At 43.8% G+C, this 18,818-nt stretch overlaps 1 protein-coding gene across 17 annotated transcripts in view; it reads right to left on the bottom strand.

Moving 5' to 3' along the window:
* ctrip (E3 ubiquitin-protein ligase ctrip) overlaps window positions 1-18,818 on the bottom strand; it is a 201,006-nt gene that overhangs the window by 181,058 nt on the left and 1,130 nt on the right. The window lies entirely within an intron of this gene.

Here is an 18,818-nt window from a genome sequence, read left to right as displayed (position 1 = left end):
GGTCGGCTGTCATTGTATCGCTCGTGCCCCATTCACGCTTTCGTCACCGCTACATTTGGCGCTTCTTGGCGCTAGCTAATGAATTATGGCTAAAACTTCCTTATCCTGGTTAAGAAAGCAGAAATTGTGACCCTATGGAAAACTGGCAAGTCAATGTCAGCTATTGCAAGAGAGCTGGGAATCTCTAAAAGCACCGTCTCATTGTGGTGCAACGGCTCCAAGACAGGGAGACCTTGATTCATCACTGAAGCGGAAGAAAGGCTCAGGAGGCCACCAAAAACTACAAAAGAACGGATAACATTTTAAAAGGATTGTTATGGAACATCCATCAATGCCAGCCAAAATTTTGAAGTCTCAAAACCCTGATCTGCTTAGGAACGATATCTGAACAGGACCGTGCAACATCGATTGCAGAAAGACCTTGGTCTCCCATGTCGTGTTGCAGCAAAGAAGCCACTCCTCACTAAGCCTATGAAAAAAAAGGATGGCTTTTTGCAGAAAATATTTGAAGTGGACTGAAAAGGATTGGGAAAGGGTAGTTTTTGCTGATGAATCTAACTTCCACATTATTCATAGGCTGGATAAGAAAGTAAGGAGGCCCCAAGGATCTAACCGCTATGCATCAAAAATATGTTTTTCAAGACTGTGAAACATCCAGCTTATGTGATGGTATGGGGATGTTTCAGTGTTCGGATATGGGGGTAGTGGGGGATTATATTTTCTCCCAGAGAGCACGACAATGAATGGAGAGATTTATGAAAATGTCTTGTAAATGAATTAGTCCCGTGGTTACAAAGGAACTTTTTGGGCCATGTTGTATTTATGCAAGATGGAGCACTTGCCACCGATTTCACAAGGTCACAAACCTTCTTAAGGAATTTAATATTCAGAAATTGACTGGCCAGGCAATTCACCAGATTTAAACCCAATTGAAAATTGCTGGGCATACATGAAACGGAAACTGAAGGCACTAGCAGATGAGAAAATCTTCTCCCAAATTGAAGGATGCCATCCATAAGTTTTTGTTTGAAGACATGGATGCAACAATATTTCAAAGATTTAGCACATTCAATGCCAAGAAGGTTAAAAAGCTGTACTTAAAAATAATGGAGAAATGTCTAAGTATTGAAAAAAAATATAAGTTGAACTAAAATTTTGGGTTTTTATTTTACCACTTTTTTTATATCATTGCTATGATTTGTTTACAAATGTAGTGTGCGTTCATTTTTTCATTAACCGACTGTACTACCAAACTGATTTATTACATATATCTAACAGCTCTCTTAGGCTGGGCCCAAAGGATTAGATTTATTTTATGTGGCTAAGAACCAACCGGTTCTTTCCAGCAACGGGACCTACAGTTAATTGTAGGGTCCGAACCACATTATGTGAAATGGATTTCTATCACCAGTCGTTCTCTCTGGCATTCTTCATTCGCCTCGGAGAGTCAAACGTAGGCCAACAGCATTTCTAGCCAAGAGCTCTAACCTTTCTCCAATGAAGAACTACCAAACTGATCCAACACGCTCTGCCAGGTACTTCATTTGCTGTTGAGGCTGAAGATCTGACATTTGAAGAGTTCCACTTTCTGTAGATCTTGATAAAATGTGAGCAGTCTATCCTGACTTACGGGTAGTTGACAGTTGGAAGCAAAGACCCTGAACTGGAACACTGTCCCACAGCAGACAAAACAAAGGTATTTCTAGGTTCCTGATGTCACAGGTGAACCCAAGCATGCACTTCTCCAGCATTGTCAGAACTTCAGCAGAGAGAGATAGAAGTAATTTGTATGATCCTATATAATAAGCAAGGAACAGATTTCATCTTTTCAAAAGGGGGAGATGTCTGTCCTTGAAAGGCAGCCTGTAAGCATTCCAAAGGAGATTACCCAAGGCTCCACCCTGTCACTGCCACATTGACCAATAGCATAACAGGTACCTCCCAATTTGCAGGTGTAAAGGAGGATTACCAGCCTCAGCATCCTCCTCCTTGCCTCCTCCCTTTCAGTCTGCAGCATGGGAAAAGACTGAAAGGTCCAGAAAGAAGAATGCTGGGTGCCTACTCATGGTTTGGAAGGGGCCTGGCCTCTACCTATGCTTGATGTTGATGGCATAACTGGCCCCAAAGCCTTTGCTGCAGATCCCTGTGCAGACCCCTAAGTGACTTAACCCTTACAGGCCAGACTGAATATACTTTAACAATACCCCAAGACCAGACAAACTTTGTCAGCCAATTTGAAAAATATATAAATATGACATTTTTATAATAAAATAGTTTTATATATACCAAGTAATTACATAGCTATCAATTTCTATTAACCGGCAGCTAAAATTTGAAAATTCGCAGTAACGATTCTTCTTTTTTGTTTTTGGTGTAAGTAGCTAGTCCCGCCCACTTTCGGGGAAGAAGAGGAACAACACAGCAAGAAGGATCAATTTGCTTATGCCGTAATGTCCATGAGACGGGGGGGGAGGGCCCAGGTGACTGGAAGGACCTCTTTATCTTGTCAGTCTTATGGAGGTAGCATTTAAGTGCCCTTACCAGACAAAGAAATCTTTCCTCATCTATAGAATCTACCGCCTGAGTTGGGTTTTTAATGCCAAAAGAACGAGGCCAAGGTTTCAATGGATTCTTGTTCTTAGCGAGAAAACCAGGAGTAAAAGAACATATCGCATCTCCATTAGAGAAACCAATTCTTCTATCCTATCTAGAGCCTGGATCTCACTTACTTTCTTGGCTGTAGCCAAGGCTACTAGGAATAAAGTTTTCTTGGTTACGTTCTTCAGCAAAGCACAGTCAAGAGGTTCAAAGGGAGGACCAAAAGCTATTTACGTACCACATCCAGGTTCCACAATACTTGTTCTAATTCTTTGTTTCATCGTATCGAACAATTTAATAAGCTCAGATAAATCTCGATTCAAAAAATATACAGGCCCCTATGCCTGAATACTGAGCTTAGCATTGCTCTGTAACCTTTGATAAAGGAGGAGGATAACCCCTTAGAAGTTCTCAACAACAACAAAAAATCAGCAACCTCTGTCAAAGATGTCTTAGAAGAAGATGCGATTTGCTCTGCACCAAGTGCAGAAAATAGCCCACTTGCTTTGGTAAACACTGGCTGATGACTGTCTCCTGCATCTAGAGATAGCTTCTACAGCTGTTCTCAAAAAGCCTTTAGCTCTGAGGAGTTTCTTGATAGTCTGAATCCTGTCATAGCTAGTGTGGATAACCCCTGATGAAATCACCTGAGATGGGGTTGTCTGAGAAGCTTGTGTTTTTGAGGAAGCATTCTTGGGAAATCAGGCAGGAGACTTATCAGGTCCAGAAACCATTCCCTCAGAGGCCCAAATGGAGCTATGAGGATCATCGAAGCAGTCTTGTGAGACCTGACTTTATCACTTCCCTTACCATCCCAAACGGAGGGAAGGCATACAGGTTCTTGTCATACCAGTCTAAAAGCATGGCATCTGTTGCCCATGCTACGGGATCTGGAACTGAAGAACGATAAAGTGGAAGGCGGTGATTTTTGGAGGTCACAAAAGGTCTATTGTCTGCCTTCCCCACAACTTCCACAGCTCTATGCATACCAGTGGGTCCAACGTCCATTCTGAGGGTATCACTTGGTTGCAGCGACTCAGCTGGTCTGCTAGAACGTTCATTTTGCCTTACACAAATCTTGTTTCCATCTTAATCTGATTCTGACGAGCCCAAAGAAGAAGGTCCCTTGCCGCCTTGCAAAGGGAGACGGAATGAGTTCCCCCTTGCTTGCTCATGTAAAGGCCAGGGCGGTTGTATTGTCCAAATGTTCTGCAATGCTCATCTTGAACTTCCAAAGCAAAGGCTTGCAATCCCAGACTGATTGCTCTCAGCTCCTTCATGTTTATGTGCCAACTCTTCTAGTGTCCACCTTCCAGACTTCCTTGTCCCCCAGGAGAGCACCCCAACCAAGTCAGATACCTCTGCATAGAAGCTCAGGTCGGGGTTCTGAGGAAAAAATGACTTCCCTTCTAGCAGCCTGTCTTCTGGCCTCCAGCAAAGCAGGTGCTTCTTGATGCCCTGGGTTATTGGGAACACAAGCGATCCAGATGTTTCTTTCAGTCCCCATTGTCTCTGAGGTAAAACTGGAGCACTCTCATGTGAAGTCTCCCCAGGGAGACAAACTATTTGATGGAAGCCAATGTTCCAAGGAGGCTCATCCACTTGTTGGCCCAACACATTTGGAGGGAGAAAACTCGTCTATTGTCTTTAGACAGGATTCTACACTCTTGGGAACATGAAAAGCCCAAAAAAGATGAGAATTCAGACTCATTCCCATATATACTATCTGTTAAGACTTCTGAAGACTGATCAAAAGTCCCAATTCTTCCACTGGGCAAAGCATGTTTTGAATGTCCCCCTTGCAAGCTTCCTCTGTAGGAGAGCGAATGAGCCAGTTGTCCTGATAGAGCACAATGTTGACGCCCACTAGATGAAGCTAACCTGCTACCGGAGCGAGAGCGCAGATGAAAACTTGAGGGGCCATTGAAAGTCCGAAGCATAGTGCTCGGAACTGGAAAATCTGGTTCCGGAAAAGGAATCGAAGGTACTTCCTCAAGTCTGGATGTATGAGGACATGGAAGTACACATCTTGCTTGTCTATGGAGACCATCAGTCCCCTTGACGAATTGATGCAAGAATTGAGTGATTCGTCTCCATTCTGAGTTTTGTCTTCCATACAAAGACATTCAGAGCGCTGACATCCAGTACTGGTCTCCATCCTCCTGATGACTTCGGAACCACGAACAGGAGATTGTAAAACCTGCCCCTAATTCTACATCTGTGACTTCTATTGCTCATTTCTGAAGAAGGGCAGAAACTTCCTTTGTTAGGGCCAAAAACCTTCTTGAGCCCATCGAATAGGCAGTCAAAGCAATGGGTTTCTTGACTAAGGGTGGACAGTCTTTGGAGGGAATAGAGTATCTGTTCTTGAAGACCTCTACAACCCACTGTTCTGCTCCTCTCTTGCTCCGTTCTTGCCAAAAAAGAAGGATGGCACCCACTGCTGCACAGGGAAAACTTCCTCACTTTTTGGATGGTTTGTTTGACGACTTCTTGATGGCCTTGGAGGAGAATCTGATGTTAGATCTAGGCCTTGACTGAAATCTTTGCCTGGCCCTTCGAAAGGGCTGACACTGCAAAGGATAAGACCTGAACGAGATGTTCTCTCTAACATGTTTAGAGGACTGAGCCAAGAGATCATGGTTGACTTCTTTTCCAAGTCTGAGGAGATACCGTTAACTACCAATTGAGGGAAAATGAAGTCACGCACAAAAGGAGAGGAAAGAAGGGGAGATTTCTGCACTGACGTGACTCCTTTGGAGGTGTAGGGGCACCAGAGCTCTCTCTTCTTTAAAATACCCGTAGAATATGTAGAGATTAATTCATGAGAAGTGTCTCTAATCCCTCTGTCTATACTGGATAAGACTCCTGGAAGATCCGATGAAAGGTCTATGGGGATGGAAGGATAGTCCTGGATTTTCTTGGCCAAGGTGCCCACTGCCCAATCCAGGAAACTGACCACATCAAATACTTTGAAGATATTCTTCAACAAGTGATCTAGTTTGGCGGAAGAAAATATCACCTTCGCCACTGCAAAGGCAGACCTATAAGAGGCTTCAATAAGACCCGAGAAGTCCCCCTGAGCGAAGACAAACACACCCAGAGAGGGAACTTCTCCAGTAGCATAATACGAGTACCTCCTCCTCAACAAACACGAAGGGGGGTAACAAAACACAGCCTTCCCCTGTTCTCTCTTGTCCGCTAACCAACAATCCACTTCATTCATAGCCTTCTTAGCCGAAGTAAAAAGCACCAATTTAGGAAGCTTGGAAGATTCCAACTGAAGATTGCTCATCTGAAAAGCCGAAGCTGGGGAAGGAGCCACTGGAGAGAAGTCATGAAAGGTGTGAAGAAGAAAACGCAAGAGAGCTGAATAAGCTGTAGTAGGAGTTTCTTCTTCTGGACCTTGAGCCTCCTCCTCAGCTAAGAAAACTGAAGACAGGCGCCTCTAACATGCTAGCTGGTGAAGGTTGATGTTTAAAAAAACTTAAAACGACAGCTAGGCGCTGCTGTATGGGAACGAGAGCTGGGTCTACAACAACTGGCGCCGCAGGGGAAGACGCTATCATCACACGATGAGAAGAGGGATGATCGGACATCAATGGGTGCTTGGGAGCTACTGGAAGCTCGGGCGCAGCTGGGCGCTCGGGAGCTACTGGGAGCTCGGAAGATACAGAGCGCTCAGGAGCCAATGAGCACTTTGACATCGCTACACGCCTGGGTGCTACTGGAAGTTCTGGTGCCGATGGGCACTCTGGTACCAACGGGGATCAGGCACTTCTGTCACCACTACAATGCGAGAAGTCAAAGAACATCTGGAGAAATGGGTGGGAGCTGAAGGGCGCTCCGTCAGTGAAGCACGCTCATAAACGGCGGGCAGCTAGGGCACTAATGGGCACTTTAACAAAACTCGCCTCCGCCTGGATTGATCAGAATCCGACACAAGACGCTTGAAAGGAGAAACCTCTGGCGAAAAACGTTCTAGGCTGTCCCAAAAACTACACAAGGGCCTAGCCTCTTTCACTTTCTTACAAGGCACCTAAGGGGTGCTAGGCACATCCACTGCAGACCTCTTCAGAGGTCTAGATTCATCCTTAAAGTGCCACTGGCACTGCAATCAGGACTCAACGTCTCAGAACTGGAGGAAAGACGGTGTGCATCCAAGAAAGCGCTTTTCCAACGGCGTTTTGTCGTCACCTGGGAATGGGAATTGGCTACAGGTGCAACTGAGGGGCCGACTACCCATGAACAGATCCCACCAACCTCCCTTGGGCCTCCGGTATGAATTCTCCCAGGTGCGGGGTAGTGTGTCATGGACCTTTGCCTAGGAGAGTCAGTGGGACAGACAGCCAGCTCCTCCACTAACACTTTACTGTGAGCACTCCGTTCATGGTTCATAAGTTCACGAACTGTATCACCCAAATGAGACACAGAATGCATTAAAAACTCAAAACTTATGATCAAATTTCACTTCAAGGATGGCAATGACATTGGGGTCGGAAGTATGAGAGCTGGGAAACAGGAACAGGTAGTACAGCTGAAAAACTGGGATTTGGAGACATAACAGAAATAACAGGAACATCAGTGGAAGATTTCAAAGAATCCTGGCTAGCTAAAGGCTTGTCACTCCTAGCATTAGCTTTTCTTATCCTGACTTTTTCCAACTTGGAAAGGTAAGAAGTTAATGTTTTCCCAAAAGGGAAAAAGTCAAAATATCTCATCAGGGAAGCATAAGCCTAGGAGGGTCTGGTACTACTACTTCCTCCTCTGAAGAAACAGGAGGATAAGTAAGGTCTCGAGAAGGCTTATGTGAAGGGGGAGCCTTATGCAGAAGGCCCAAAACATCTTCCAACTGCTTCTTGATACACGAGAAAGAAGGATCTTCAGGCATGCGAGTAGGAGACGATGACGTAGGTGTGCATTCATTGGAAGTTAGGTGGACAGTTGACGCTGGATGCTTTGTGGGTGACGAACAGGCTCGAGGTAGGTGCTCTGGAGTCCGAGACAGTCACTCGACAACTGGGAGGTGGTCTGGCAAACACTGGACACTCATATGGACACCCAGGAGAAGAGGAGCATTTCTTAGAGGAGCGCTTATGAGCCAAGTGATGAAATTTAGCATCTGTGAATGCTTGGAAGGGCGAACGGTGCTGCGCCACATACTGCAACCCAGTTGCCTACTAGCGGAATGGTCTCTGGCATGCTTAGGAGAAAGGGGAGAGGCGTCTCTATCATGATATCTCTTCAAGGGACGAGATTCACCTGGGAAGCACCAAAAATGCCTCTTATTAGTACCAGAGTCACTTTCGGAGTCAGATGATATCTGGTGGGCACTCACTGTGACAAATTTCCAATGGCTGTCAGAATTACAAAGCACTGAGTCGGATGAGGGGGCGATTGACCGTGGGCAAACCCCGCTAACCTCCTTTGGACCTCTGGTATGTCTACTCTTCATCTGCGAGCGTCAGCGGGATGGTCAGCCACCTCCTCCACTGGCACTAACACTGACACTGACACTTGTTTAATATTCTGCACTTCATCCATAAGGACTTTAAAGCGATTCAACCAACTTAGACACAGCATTAACTATGAGACTAAATTTACAATTGAACTTAAATCCTGAGGCTGGCTAAGGTACCAGGATCGGAAGCATGGGAACCAGGAATAGGAGTTGATGGAGAATTATTAGGAGGACTAAGGATGGGGGATAAAGCAAGAGCAGGAGGAGGAGGAATGTTACACTCAATGAGTTGAATGGTAGTGACAGCTCTACACTCTGAGCTCTACTTTTGGCTCTAGTAACTGCCTTCCTTTTCCTATCTCTACCTAACTTATCCAAATAAGACCTGACAACCTTCCATTTCTTCTCATCCCTTCCAACACATTCATCACAAGTGAGATCTATTGAACACTCTTGTCCTCTACATTTTGCACAGATCGTATGACTATCGTAGGTTACTTTGGTCACCCAGGTCTTGCAACCATCCCTTCAATACCGAATACCTGATGAACTGGAATCAGACATCATAAATAAACTGTATAACAACCACTAGGCTAAGCTGAAAAGCTACCAAAATATGGGTGCTTCACCAAATCCTCGGGAAAAGACGAAAAAACCTCAAATTCAACCACCAAACCATTCAATGTTGATGGTAAAGTCGGCAGAAAAGTATTGAAGATCGCTGTTAACATTGTACTTATCGTTCCCCGATAAAGAGGGGTTAGTTACCTACACTGTAAATAAACGAATCGCTACTGCAAACTTCAAATTCATAACTGCCGCCAAAGTGGAAAGTATAGCTATGTAATTACTTGGTAAGTTACATATATGGAAACCATAATTTCAGCTAATTGCTGTTTAATGGGTGACAAGAATGGCTCATCATGGAGTAAATGCAGAGATCCACATCTGTAAATGGGAGCTTGGTGCTCAGAAGAGGGAGACAGGTATTGAAGAATTAATTGTTCCCAGGCACTTGTAAGCTGGTGCCAGGCGCTTGAAAACTGGTGCTGGGAGCCCTGGAGCTGGCGCCATGAGCCAGGGGGCTGTAGCTGGATGCTCGGGAGCTGGCATCAGGTTCTTGAGAGCTCCTGGGAGCTGGGCACCCTGGAGCTGGCACCAGGAGCTGTAGCTGGACGCTCGGGAGCTGGTGCCGGGCACTTGGAAGAGAAGAGGAGAGAGTGTCTCCTGGCTTCCATACGTACTTTAGAGCTGTGGCACATCTGAATGAACTACCATGGTCTTGTTGTGAACTAAGGACGAAAATCACTCAAGTCCTAAGAGAATCGCGTCCAGCTCTCTAGACGTTAATGTGAAGGTCCTGCTTTTCCAGGGATCACATCCCAGACTCTTCCTGGTTCCCCAAGAGGGATCCCAACCTAGATCTGAGGTGTCTGAGAAGAAGTCTAGATCTGGGCTCAGCAGATGAAGGGACTCTTCCCTCCCAAAAGACTCGTTCAGACAGTTACCACAGCAAGTCCAGCTTGAACTACTGAGTTATGGGAAACATGCAGATGTCCTGCTGTTTCCCTGTCCCAGTTGTCCTTAAGGAAGAATTGCAAAACTTTATAAAGTTTGCCTAGCTTGACACCAGTCTCAATGGATGAAAGTCCCCAATAGGCTCATCCACTGATGGGCCAAGCAAGACGAAAGGGCTAAAACTAGTCAACCGTCTGGGGGCAGCTGATGATTCTCTTGGCAGATGGAAACCCCAAAAGTCCGAGAGTTGAGATAGATCCCCAAACAGAGGATCTCTAGCGACAGGGTTAACTGGGACTTCTGAAGATGATGAAAATGCTGTATGGAAGCAAAGGCAGATGAATCTTTGGAACGCTTAGAGGAATGAGCCCACAGATCTTGTGTTTGGACGCAATTCCTTAACAGTGTCCTGTGGAGAGGTGAAGTTCCAGGGAAGAAAATAACAGAGCCGATTCTGTGCCTGAGTGACTTCTTAGTGGTAAAGGAGCACAAGAGCTCTTTTCTTAAGGACTCCCAAACTAAAAAGAGGAAAGCTCTATAGAGCCATCTCTAATGGTCTTGTCTGCACAAGACAAGACTCCTAGCCAGTCCAAGGTGCCTGACAATGCTTAGAAGTGGACAATCTTCTTAGTCTGTGTTCCCACCGTCCAGGCAAGGAAGCAAAAATCTTCAAAAAACCTTGAAGAAATTCTTAAAGCAGTCTACCTCCACCGACGAAAAAATATCTCTGCCGACAAGAACACAAGAGCGTTGAGAAGAGTTGATGAGAACAGAGAAGCCCCCTTGGGAGGAGGCAGTGACTCCCAAAGAAGGAGCTTCCCTGGTGACGACAGAGAAAAATCTTTGAACTAAGAGAAAGGAAGGAAAGGCTAGAGACACTTTCCCTTGCTTTCCTCAATAAGCTCATTATTTCAGCTAAAAGTCTCTTAATAAGAGCCAATGACAGTTCATCTTGCTCTAAAGGAGACACATGAAATGGAGAAACACTACTGGCAGCAGGCACTTGGCACTCAGAAGCGGGCGCACCATGATAGGTTAGCAAAATTTCATAGAGAGTTAGCATCGAGTGGCAAAAAAGATCTGGAAACACTGTGCAGCCAGGGTGCTCGGAAAGAGGCGCTGTGTCCCACATAGCTACAGCGTAGCCTAACTACAAGAAATGAAGAAACATGACTGGCAGCAGGTGCTAGGCGCTCAGAAGTGGGTGCGCCATGCTAGGTTAGCATAATTTCATACAGTGTTTAACAACAAATGGCAAATAAGATCTGGTAACACTATGCCGGGTGCTAGGAAAGAGGTGCCGTGTCTCATATAGCTATAGCGTAACTACAAGAAGGTTGCAGGCTAGTACTGGCCTTCTTATATTGCCTCACTGGAACTGGATCTGAATGCCAACCCACTTGAAGTGGTCATAAGCAGCCAAGAATAATCAAGAAATCGTTTCCTGTGCCACCTGTCTGTGCCGGAATCATCACAAAAGATGTCACTGGAGGGCCTGTAGTGGCATGGCGGTTGAGCCATGAGTCACCGCTACATAAGCGGGAGTCTTGCAGTGAAGGGTAGGCCTGATCACTGACAAGACAAGACATACTCAAGTGCCCTTGCCTGCCATTCGTACAATAATTTTTATCGTAAATGTATGATTAAACTGCCTCTGGCACAATACCTTCAACTATTGAATGTTTATACGACAATTTGAAGTATCCGTACAAAAACTTGGTGCACTCTCAATGAGATGCCTCTTCAATGGCTGTCTGACGGCACTTGGGATCGTGCCATGAGTTCGACTGAGGGAGCAAGTACCCATAGACAAACCACATCGGTCCCCCCCTTGGACTTGGTATGTCTTCTTACAGGGTTGGGGAGCAGGTCAGTGGCAGTAGTCCTACCGACACCTGGGACTGTACAACAGGTGTAGTTGAGGGGGCGACTACCCATGGGCAAACCCCACTGACCTCCTTTGGACCTCTGGTATGACTCCTCCCAGGTTTAGGGGAGTATGACAGGGCCCTTCATCTAGGAGGATCGGTGGGAATGAGAAGCCACCTCTTCCACAAACACTGCATAGTCACTTGTCACCCTGCAGGAAGTGGCGCAGTCTGAATAAGTTCACCATTAACACCTTCAGTGACGCACTTTATTCTCCCACTGAATCCAGTAATAGGTTAATTTTCTTGACAAACTTAAACTCTAGACGGGCAAAATCTAGACTCTAGACTGGCAACATCACTGGGTACAGAAGCGAGGGAGCCAGGCACAGGTGAAGGTGAATTAAAAGTAAAAGGGCTAGTAGCAAGAGAAAAATTAGGGAGAGGGGAAGCACTAGCAGAGCTATCTTCTAACCTAGGCTAGAGTGGAATTCTAGGCTAAGGGAAGCTTGTTTCTTAGCTCTAGAGGCCGCCTTCCTCTTTCTATCCCTCTCTAATTGTCTAGTTGAGATTAAATACCTTCTACTCTTGCTAATCATTACAATTAGCACAAGTTTTCTCCCTACTATATTTCTGCCTAATACATTTACTACAAATTGTATGAGAATATGAAGATTTGATTAATCTGGTTTGCAACTTTTGCTACAATAGCAAAAATAGGTGAACTTGAATCAGACAATAATAACCAAAGAACTAGAAAAAATTATTTTCATAGCTATCTAAGATAAAGGCTACTCAAATAAGTGATAATACTTCACCAAAATCCAGCCCTACAACCCCAGGGGCCTGTCACATACACTAAACAATCGAAGCGCTACTGCTATTTTTAAAATTAAAGCTGCCACACAAGTTGAAACTATAGCTATGTGATTACCTGGTAAGATATATAAAAATGAAAAATTTAATGGATACTCCTGTCACAAGATGTTGTGGTGTTTGTATCAGTGTCAGAACAATTAAAATTACAGCTGACATACTATCATAAAAGATAAGACCTAAAACCAAAAGCAATCCCCAAGTATATTTATGGGCAAATATATACATGTACTGGGATGGGGAGATGTACATTCCCCCATGAAACCTCAAGTCACATTAATCTCCCTGTATCCTAAGCTGAGGAGTGAGTGTTGCCACATAGTCACCTATGGCCCATTCAAGCGACAGGAACTTTTTCGTGCAAATTTCGTTCTGATAGTATAGCGCAAAATAACAGTATTCACATGAGCTGAACCATAGAGTTTCATATGCAATTACTGGGGAGCAAAAGAGCCCTACCATCCCTCATGGGTTAAAGGAGACTGCACTTGGGATGTAGCACTTTGCATCTAAACATTTTCTTCATCACTCTCTTGACCTTTACCAAAGAGTGAGGCAACCAGAACAAGTATATTTTCAAAAGTGAAACTGCTTTCAATCAAAAGCTGCCTTAAAAAAAAAAAAAGGTCATGAAAGTCACTGTTACGTCACAAGACAAGATTTTTGACACATTAGCTGACTGATGTGAGAGAAATTCCAGTGTCCAGACTTTAAAACCCAAAAACTATGGAACTTCATCTTACCTTTCTCAGAAGACAAATGAGAATGTGAAGTCATCCATCAAGTTAAGCATTAGGTCTAACCATGATGATCTTACAACAAAGCCATGGTATCTACTTCAACATCTGAGAGGGGAATCTCCCATACCAAGATTTTCTGGGGAAGGTTGTTCAACAATCTGCATATTAATGAGTCCACCTGCAGGGGAAGGTTTTGGCATTATCTGGCACAGTACATCTGCTGACATTTCTGAAGCAGGGGAAGTAGCAACCAGAAGAGATGAGAGAGTCCACCACATCCAAAACACCCAACACAGGCATAGGCCATGGCAGCCAAAACATTGGGCAGCAACTAAAGGCTAAAACAAAATTTGCACTCTATGGAGGTCATCAGGAACCATGGAGGGACCGTTCCACTCAGGAATGAGCCCTGTGACCTCTCAGCTGCCTCTATTGCTCAATTTAAAACCTGGGGACCCTCAGGTTCTACAGGATCTACTGTTGACCAAGGATCCTGGACCAAAGCAAAGGAGGAAGATGCATCAGCCCAATCCCATGTTTGCTCACAGAACCCCAGTGAGTGTCTAGAGTGAGCCACAGAAGGCTAGTCACAGTCCAAAGGTGTCCACAGGTTACCAAATACAATCACATTCTCTACCTCCAGATCGACCCCAAGTTTGGTAATAGGGAGTGCACACTACCAGTCCTATGAGCAGCAGTAAGGTGAGAGAGTACCAAGCACAGGTGCGTGGTCATGTTTGGAGAGGTCCTGGTACCCATCACAAGGACAATGACGAGGCATCATCAAAGGGACAAGAGCTGCAGCAGAAGCTGCCATAACAGCAACAGCAGGAACATCTGGGTCAATGGCAATGGTAGTCTAGATAAGAGGCTACCAGTGAAGCAGCGGCAGTGTCAAGCTCCTGGCCACAGGCATCTGCTACAGGACAGTAACGAGTTATGGACCTTCTGTTTACCCAATAGAAGGCCACACAGATTTCAGCAATTTCGTCTCACTGGGACTCCTCGGAGTAGTTTGTTCGGCAGGAACAGTGGAATGGCCAAAAGATGTACCATGGACACCCACTGCATCATCCAGTGTCCACGATGGGAAGCAGCTATGTCTGTCATCATCCAGCCAGCCCACCCACCCAAGACAAAGCAAGGGGGAGAACTGATCAAAGACCACCACAGCAGTGAAAGCTATTATCACAGCAGGGGATATTCATTGACAGCCAGTTAAGGAGATCAGAGGTGTGTTGCCCTCATACATATCGTAAGGGCCTACTTTACCTTCTTTTTCTTGGGCCTGTATCTCTTCCACACAGCAGGTGACCAAGAAAAAAAAATGCAGGTGAAAGACAACATACAAGCTGTAATGACAACAAAATGGGGATTTACAACAAAAGGTGACAAAAAGTCCACCAATCCAGCCATCCCACACCCCAACACATTCACATCCAGCACAATTCTGTTAAGCATTCCATTGGCAAAGAATCAAGTACTACCATCCTCACAACAAACACATTACCAATTTACAAGCCAAATTCAGCAACAGCAGCAGCCATGTTGAGCAAAGCAGAACGAAAACTTCTTTGCAGCAAAGTAGCTGACGACAAAAAGTGACTCCAACAAACAGTCAAGTGTGTTGGTGAGTCACCCCTCGACTAAGCCAGCTTTCACCAATATTACGTCCATTTAAATACAGAGGTTTGTATCCTTATAAGAAGAAACTGCAATAACCACCTAGGAAAAATTTAATCTCAAATCTCTATAAAACACCCAGCCATATGTGGTAAATGGAAATTCAATGAACAAAAATAGTAGTCTTTCACAAGAGGGAAGATAAAATAAATGCAAAATTATAAGGAACTGAAAATAAGAAATGCTAAGTTACCTATGAGATAGGAGCTAATGTCAAAATGAATATAACTCTTAGCAGGAAAAATTAGAAATTTTAAAGTAAAATTTTGAAATCTATGAAAACAAGGACTGATACACTTACAGAAACCCAACCATCATGGAGACAATCCCAAACCGAAGCATAATAAATAAGTTACAAAAGTATCGATGTACTCAACAGAAAATTTAAAACAACATTAAGGAGCAAAAAGAATTGAGTAAGATTAACGGTAGTGCGATGAATTAATGAAAAGGGTAAAGGTACTGGGAAGAATAAAGCACCTTCTGGGAGCAATATGCAAGGATGTTAACTTGACCAGTGCTCACAAAACAGTGGCTGCATACTCACTCTACCTTGGGTAACTTTGTTGCTTGCATAAACAATGGGAATTTAAGTCTAATGAGCCTGGAATTTTTGGAATAAGAACGAAGGCAGTTTCAAGCCTGACTGGGTTGTGATGAGCAATTTATAAAAAGAGCACAACAACGAGCTAAAACAAGACAGGAGGGAGTTCAGTAAATTGGTAACTGAGTTTGTCTTTCTTTCAAGCTCAATGTAGAGAACTGGAAGAATGAAGCAGGAACCAAAGTTTCTGTAATGGGAAAACCAGCTCATAAGCTATTATCACAACAGACCCATGATTATTATGTACCACCCACAACCTATCCCCTTAGTTTTACAAGAGATGGAGGGGGTCACAGCCACCTAAAAGGCAGAGATAATGATGCTCTGTGTACCTATCTGCATCTGACCAGAACAATGCACACATGGGCATGGGAAATAAGGCAAAATGAAAAGTACAAGAGCAAAGAGGAACCAGTCATCCTTCATTCAACCAACCTCTATGCCAGCCATGAACCTTAGGCAAGTTGCTTTTCAATTCAATGGAGCTTGGATGGCTACACATGTTAAGCAGCCTAAACAGGTCTTAAGTTGGTCTCCAAGGACTTGTGGGAACATTCCTGAGATAGGAGGAGGTAAGGTGTTCTGCCTCCTGACAACAAAGTTCTTGAGTGCTGAAGTATAAAGCAATGGCCTAGACTTACAGAGCCCTCACCAAGGATATGGAGCAGTCACCTTCACCAGATGACTCCTGCACGCATCTGATGACCTAATGTATCCTAATGTATGCCTGTGGCATAAATCAATAGTCGTTGAATCCTGTGAAGGTTGCAGAACACAAGTCACACTGAACACTACACAGTAACTCAACAGGATAAAAAAAATCTACTTAATATCTCATCGGAGACTAGTTCTGAGTTTTTGCCACAAAACCAGGAACAAACAAGAGATCTCTAATCCTCTGCGTGCCTCACCAAGTAAGAGGGGCCACAAAGCTTGTGTACTCTCTTCACTGATGTTAAGGCTAGCAGGAAGAGCACCAAACCCATGATGTCCCTATTTGAAAAGCTTACCTCTGAGGCTCATAGAGCAACTTGGTGAGATTACAGAGCATAAGTCTTGTCCCACTCAAGTTCTGAGTTCAGATGGTGGGTAAGGCTGCTCAATGCCACTGTGGAACTAAACATGGAGAGGGCCATGCCCTAAAGCAGCAACACTTACGAAAGGGGTGAACTATTCCCTGTTACTTGATGACAAATGACACCACAGACAACTGATATGATCTCATAAAATATATACATACATACATATGGTCTTAGAATTTTGGACGAATGGACAATTTTGGGAAGCCATTCAGCACTGTAATGATCCATATTTGCATAATGACTGCAAAAAGGATATGTTATTGACTATGAAAATCTAATAGCACACAAATGTCAACTAACAAAAATCATAATGCACTTCAGAGATTACTTCACTTTTTACACATCAGGTAAGGATCAATAGGCATAGCCTAACAAGTGAATGTTCAACATCTTTTTGTCTTTTGCTTAGGCTATGCTTAATAAACAAAATGTAATAGGTGAATGTTCAACATCTTTTTGTCTTTTGCTTAGGCTATGCTTAATAAACAAAATGCAATAAGTTGTTTTATTTTGTAACACTATATATGCAAAACATATAGGTTAAAAATTTTGAGAGCAAAAATACAAACCTCTTCATACAAAAAAAAAAAAAATTGGTGCTGGCCAACATGAGAAAAGATTAATATACCACATTCTTAAAAAAAAAAAAAAATTTAAATGAATGAACAATTTCAATTTACTTTACATAGAAATGATAAACAGCTCAGCTACCAGGATGCTGATTGCTGGCACAATATCCAAGAGTGGACAACTCGAAAACTGTCACCAGGCCACATGATCTGCGGTAGTGTGCCTGTGCCTCCTGGTGCACAATTGCCAGATATCACTTGCTGAATACTGCCATATGCCTTTTGTCTTATACAAGTTTGTAGTGTCGTTGTACTTTATGGATATAGTATCCCTTATAGTGCTCACAGATTAGGCTAATTTTTTAAGAATGCTTAAAAGAAACCTTGAGTAATCAAAGATAACACAATTTACAGCCACCCTCCCCAACACAGTTCACCCCCAATTTACCTTCATATGGACAAGCCTTTCTCTAGACCTTTATTATATTTATCTATCTACCTATTCCAGGGATGAAATTTCTAGCCCATGGTGAGCAAATATTGCATTTGCACGGTGAGCAAATATTGCATTTGCATTGTTCGCACGCACTGATGAATTCGGGTAAACGATGAAAAAACTATAGGTGGCAATTCTCCCAACCTTCCAAAAGGGTAGAATAGGGGGGGGGGGGGTCAAAGGAGGCATGGCATCTGAGGTTAGGTTAGGTTAGGTTAAAGTGAGTCTGGTCAGGTCAGAAAAGGGTGTACAGTACAGGTGAGACAGAGAAACTTACCAAATGTGAGAAATTTACAGTTTTTCGTTCATGTTTTTATGTTCATCCCTGTGGGACTCACTGTAAATATGGCAGACGCTCTGTGGGACATGCATATGGTACCAACCCTCCAAGAAGAAAAAAATATAAACTAAAGATGGTAAATTTCTCACACTATTTGGTAAATTTCTCAATTTATCTCACCTGTATACTGCATCAGAAACAATTTTCTATATTGTTCAGTAAAATAATTTAATTAATAAACAATATCTCTATGCAGAACTCTTCCTTACAACTGCAGAAATGCCTACTTGGCCTAAAGTAGACCTGACCCCTCTCTGAGATTGCAGCCAAAAAATTTATACTGATAAATTATGTGCTAACATGATGCTGCATTAGTAAAAAATAACACATCAAAAATAAAAAATTCCTTTTCATTCATTAGTAAGCCTTCACTTCTACACTATCTAAAATATGCACATAATCACAGTGGCATATTTGACGCGAGTGCAGAACAACGGAAACAGGTTCCGCACACGAAAACAAACCTAACCTTTCCTAGAGTGCCATGTCCTGACCAGCCCTTACCTCCCTAACTCACTTAGGGCACCATGCCCTGGCTGGGGGGGGGGGTTTGCCCCTTGATCCCCCAAAGTAACAGAAAACATCAAAAGCAATGAACTACGGCCTGATCCGTCGTTCTGCAAACTACCTGCAGACTGCAGCATTTTATTCCTAACTCTAGCAGCCTAGGCATACTGCATTTTAAACCACTTGCATTAGCAGCAGATAGGATACTCGAGTGACCTTCATTACGCTGGGCCTTGTAATAATGGCATGACTAAACTGGGTCACAGTAATGTTCTAGACCTCAGCCTAATCAGCCGCAAGCAACGTTTGATGCCGTTAGGCTAATGTAGGCAGTGACGTTACGGCCAGTGGAGCACTAAGTAGCACGAATAAATGCCGAATCACTAAGACTGATAGGCTAATTACATTCAGAATAGCAGTTGGACGAGTACGGTGACTTGCCCGGCTTAGGCCTGTGTTACCCCAAAAAGGCTACT

This window comes from Macrobrachium rosenbergii, chromosome 27 (assembly GCF_040412425.1).
Source record: "Macrobrachium rosenbergii isolate ZJJX-2024 chromosome 27, ASM4041242v1, whole genome shotgun sequence".
Lineage (NCBI taxonomy): Eukaryota > Metazoa > Arthropoda > Malacostraca > Decapoda > Palaemonidae > Macrobrachium > Macrobrachium rosenbergii.
Note: the sequence above shows the minus strand (reverse complement) of the source record. Positions and strands in the feature narration are given on the sequence as shown.